Source organism: Microplitis demolitor, chromosome 2, assembly GCF_026212275.2.
Source record: "Microplitis demolitor isolate Queensland-Clemson2020A chromosome 2, iyMicDemo2.1a, whole genome shotgun sequence".
Classification (NCBI taxonomy): domain Eukaryota; kingdom Metazoa; phylum Arthropoda; class Insecta; order Hymenoptera; family Braconidae; genus Microplitis; species Microplitis demolitor.
Window position 1 is genome coordinate 10,163,874 of NC_068546.1, and position 5,950 is coordinate 10,169,823.

Sequence of the window (5,950 nt, forward strand, 5' to 3'; positions counted from 1 at the left end):
TAAGTAACCGTGGCCTGGACAAGAGCCAGGCCCACTGGTTATAATTTATCTAGTCGTTTTTGAGCAATTTCAAAAAAACTAAAAAAAAAATTTTATTCATTTCTTTCGTTAACGGTTTTTCTTGAAAGAATAAACCAATTTTAATGGCTGAGGTGGAATCCGACACGGGTTATGAAGTTTTAGTGCTGATTAAATTTTTGGAATCAATCCATTCAGCACATTAAAAGTTTACTTAAAAAAAACATTTTTAAAAAAAATTTATTTTTGGGATATCTCCGAACACACTCTACCGATCAAGCTGAAATTTTCACAGCTTGTAGGAATTAACAAGCCACGTCGAATGCCACGATGACGATCAAAATCCGCTTATCCGTTCAAAAGTTACAGATGTTTACTCTCTTAAACTGAATCAGTAAAAATGTTACTGATTTTTCCGGTAGTTACAAAATTTACTGAAAGATCAGTAGCTTCGAATCAATATACTGACTAATCAGTGAATTTAACTTCACGGCAGTAAAGAGTGCCATCTATAGTTAGAAGCTTGTTCGTTAGACAGAGGTTGTTTGCAAGTTAGTATCAAAGATTATTATTTATATTACATTATTATTACGGTAAGTTCAAAATATTTTAACAAACAAAAGTTAATTTATAATTTATATAGTATAATAAGAATTGTTCATTTGTCCCAGTTGAATATGAGTAGAATAATTCCGAAATGTTTTTGTGTATGCAATTGATTTACATCTTAGGTAATGCATAACCTGAAATTGTCTTATTAATTATATTATGTTTATAAATAAATATCATTATTGTTTTCAGACAAATGTTCATAGTCATTTTTGATGGAAAATTACTATAATTGAACAGTCAATTACTTGATGATATTGAAATGGAAGACTTATTAAATAAATTTGACTTTCAAAACATTTGATGGATCAAACAATTTAAATCAATGTATCAAAAGAATGCAGTGAATATGTAGAGCCTGAATAAATACCACTTGGTTACAGAATGGAGAACGTATTTGATCGAAAAACGTATATGTTGATTCTATTTTCATCAACGGCTTAATATATGATCATGATATGAATTTTTGTATTTTTAAATGTGCATTAATCAATAAATACTGATTTTTCTCCGCATCAGAAACTGAATCAGTAGTTATGACTAATGACATGTTACGATCACTATTCTATTCAGTAACAATTTTATTGATTACAATAGTGAAGCGATTCCCACTGATTAAATCAGTAACATTTTACTGATTTGCAATGATATACTTGGGACTATTTACATCAGTGAATATTCATTGACAATCAGTAAATAGTCACTGTTTCAGATTTAGAGAGTACATACGTACGTACGTATGTACATACCCACATACATACCCTCGGACATAATCTTGAAATTAGTCAGTATAGTTTACTAGAATCTCAAAACGTCAAGATCTAATTGAAATTCGATGTTCAACAAGTAGACCGAAACCAATAACTTCCCGAATCATTGAAAATTTTCAATTTTCTTAGCGGGAAGTTAGAAATAAATGATTGCTTCAGAAATTCCTTTGATCTTATTTTGCATAAAAGTATATCTATAGTGGCAAAAAAACTAAATGGTGATCCTCCAAGTAAAAAAAAAGGAATACATCCTACATGACTCCTCCTGGGTGGCGCGGAAATTTGTGTATTGGCAGAGTCACCGACTTATTGACTCTGTTACTTATCGAGTCCTCACTACTACAGAAACTACCATACTTACATACGTTAAATTGACTCGCCAAATTAAACGTTTAGGTTCGACAATTTATTTTTATTTTTTGTCCGGCGAAGCGGATGGATAACGGCTAGTACACTTATGGATATGCGCCCGCGTGGGTGTGTGTCTGTCTCATAACAAAATAAGAAGTATTACAGGAACGAGTTTCGCTCTTCAAGAGTTTGTATATGATAAAAAAAGTATTAGGTTACTACATCAAGACTTATTGTAAATGTACATTACTCATATAGGTATCTCCGAAAAATAACGAAAGTATGTCTATGCTTGAATTCTGCGGTTGAACATTTTTTTATATAATAGTCCACATTGAAGAAAAAATTCATCAGATTCGTACATTTAAATATTCACTTATTATTTGTATACTTTTTATCATATGGAAATACAGTAGCCTATTAATCTTACTAATTGTACCACATGATTTAATATTTAAAGAAAATTAGTATAATAAATTTTTGAGCGATCGCCAATAATCAAAAATCAGTGATAAAAAATGAATCCCTTTAGTTTGCAATATACATATAACAAATCAATCTTGTACTTGTTTAAAATAAAAAATTCTATATCTTAAAATTTTTTCAATCAAACCTGCTTCAATTTATTGAAAACTCACACAAAAAAAAAATGAGTTCGAAGAGCGTAACAATTATTTATAAAAAAAATGATACGAATTTAATAAAATTTCTTTGTTGATCTATTGGAAAAACTGAACACATGAAAAATCAATGGGAATTGTCAAAAATCATGATTGTCCATTAGACTATTTTAACGTCTTAAACATTAAATGTCTTTTCTCAAAATTGTTATGTATTTGAAATCATTGTTTTTTTCCTTTACCAATTATCAAATGAAAATTTACTTACTTTCTATTGGCTTAGGTTTCTGTTTTTCTTCAAAAATTCTATGAAAGTGATAAAATTATTAAACACAAAAAAAGCGTTTGCAACGATTTCGAACATAACACAGTTCTAGTTTTTCCTAGCTAGTTGTTAGCTAGATACAATTTTTCCGACAGTTACTTATTTTTATTTAATAATAGTATATCGGTGATAGAAGGAATTTTAATAAATCCGATAATGTTAAGAGATTAATTTATAAACCAATCACTTTTCTTATTACCAATCAACATCGCAGTGTTTATGAAAATTTCAAATTTTATCTTGCAATTATCACAAACAGAAACATTAATTTCTAAGTCCAGTCATAGTTTTCTATGTATACTTTTCAGAAAAATTGTAAGCAGTTGGAACAAGAGAATTCATTTAGAAAGCAACGCTTATTAAACGGTATTCTATGAGTTGTAGGTACGTTACATTTTCTGGGTTACAGTCAGTGGAATATCAAGCTATTAATAAGAAAGAAGATCACCAATGTTATTTTTAGAAAGTACTATTTACCAAGTAGAATTCTATTACTTAAAACTCCTGAATCACAAATCTCACTTAACATTATCGATTCCACATACCATTTGCTTAGCAAAAAATGAAATGTCAATTAGATGACTTCCTTCAATCAAACACTTTTTTTCACTTAAAGCACTGTCTTTTCGATGTTTATTGTAATTCAATAAATTATCACAACCTTTTTACAATATAGTAAAATGTAATTTTTTTTTTAATTTTCCGTTTTTGCGGATTGGTGCCACAGTGTCACCGATTTAATTATTTATTTAACAATTTCTTTTCTCATTTTGCATGTGTCTGTTACATTTATCGTATTATTATGAACTGTCCAAAATTTACCGGGATCATAAGGTTATATTTACTACACATACACGTGATACACATTAAACTGTCAAAGAACCTAGTGTAAACAAGAGTACCAACTTTCATAAAATAACAACTGTTGGTACTATCTAGTTGCAATCAAAACAATTTATCTAATTAAAAAAAAATTATTATTATTTATTTCTACATATTAATTATAGGTTATAAAATATATTTACTAATTATCTTAAATTATTATGAGTAGATAGACAGGGGGAGTTCTGGATCAGTTGGGGCAAGATGGACATGATCTGTTGTACCGACGGATGGTAAGTTATCGATTTATGATAATGTACCGACTGAGGGTAACTTATTGACTATTGATAAGATGTCGGCTGTTGGTGTGTTTATCTAGAACCTTTTGACATCATTTTGACGATAATTGTACTTATTTAGGATCTTTTTGACGCTAATTGTCATTATTTCGAGGCTAAGTGACATTATTTACCGCTAATTGACATCATTTTGTGTTTATCTGGGGCCATTTTACCGTCTGAGCTTATTTTTGAGCTCTTATCCACCATTTTGAGCTCATGTTATTATAGGTGGCGCCTCATATATATTTTGAGCGGGAATTTTCGAAAAAATGAATGCTCAGTCCGCCATTTTAAAATCTTCTTGACGTTAATTGATGCCATTTAAAGTTTTTATTCGCCATTTTGAGCTCTGATTCGCTATTTTGAATTAAATATTATGACCATGTCCGTCATTTTGAATTCTTATCCGTCATTTTGAGGTCATGTTATTATAGGTGGCGTTTCGTATATATTTTGAGCGGGGATTTCTGAAAAAATCAATGCTTGCGTTGGCCTTACAGTTGGTAGTTTTGAGCTCAGTCTGCCATTTGCCTTCTTGACCGCCATTTTATGTCTACTTCCGCCATTTTGAATGAAATATTATGCTTGTGTCCACCATTGTGAATTAAATATTATACCTATGTCAGCCATTTTGGATCAAATATTATACCTATGTCAGCCATTTTGAATCTGATATTATGCCTATTCCTGCCATTTTGAATCTAATATTATACTCATTTCAGCCACTTTGAATCTAATATTATACCCATGTCCGCTATTTTGAATCAAATATTATGTCTATTTCAGTCATTTTGAATTAATTTTAAAACTTTCGAGCTTGTGTTTTCCTGAAGTTACTGAATGAATATGTGGCACATTCTCAAAAAATTATCATGCATTACTTAGAAATTGCAAGATTTTACAACATTATTGTTTAGCAACAGCGAATATTCTTTATAAGCTATGGCTTAATTGATTCTATTTGTAGATGATGTCATCGAGTTTAATTTTAACTGCGTAGTAGATTGTTTATTTTTAGATGATGACTCACACGATTCTATTTTTAGATCATGACTCATACAGTTAAATTTTTAACTGCGTAATAGATGACATCAAACTCATCTCCACGCCATCTAGATCTTAGGTTATGTTGATACAATCTAGGAATTTTTTTGACGTGTTATGTCCTGGGAGGTTACTAGGATCGGAGCTGACGCCACCTCCTGGACAGTGGTCAGTTCGTTGTCACGCGGGACCAAATTTTGAATTTGAAAACAGTGGATAAATTTATTGTTTACTAAGATAATGATGATTATGATTGTTATTTAATGAAATAATTAAACTATGATTAAAGATAGATGTAATTGATAAAATAACTTTTATCTGAAGACTGAATTTTATTATAAAGTATGGATAAAACTTGATCAGTAATAACAGTTGTATTCGTAAAGAGTTCTCGGAGAGAAGTGAAGTTACATCAGACGGCAGAGAGATCTCGGACCTTCACTCTCCAACTTCTCCCCACTACTCTCATGTTCACACTCATGCTTATATGTATATATTCTTATATATCTATGTTCTTTACTAAATATTATACTTATACATTTATACTTTCTACTAATTCAAATTTGGGATATAAGCTTACACATATGCGTTCTTCACTTTATCCATTCTACAACTTCTTATTACTTATTCTATTTATATGTACTTAGATACAATCTTCAAGTTAAATATTCTAGGCTATCAGAGGTGTATTCCTCCATAATTATTCTATATTTAATTATTTAGTACGATTGACACTACTATTTATTGTGAAACATTATTATAATTAATATGATGCTATATTTCTATATTTTCTTTAATTTATTTATTATACGCGTCACTCTTTATTTAATATTAACAGTAATAGTTAAATTCTGGTGAGACATGGTTTTCATTAGTAAGTAACATTTATTAATTATATATTTTCTTTTCTTACTTGTTGATAGAATATGTATTTGTTTATAACCATATTGACGGTTAACTTTAGAAAAAGGACCTATTCATGATTTTTATGCGTATGTGTTGTTTAGGTTTTAAGTATCGGATGACAGGAAACGTTCCAAGACCACTCAA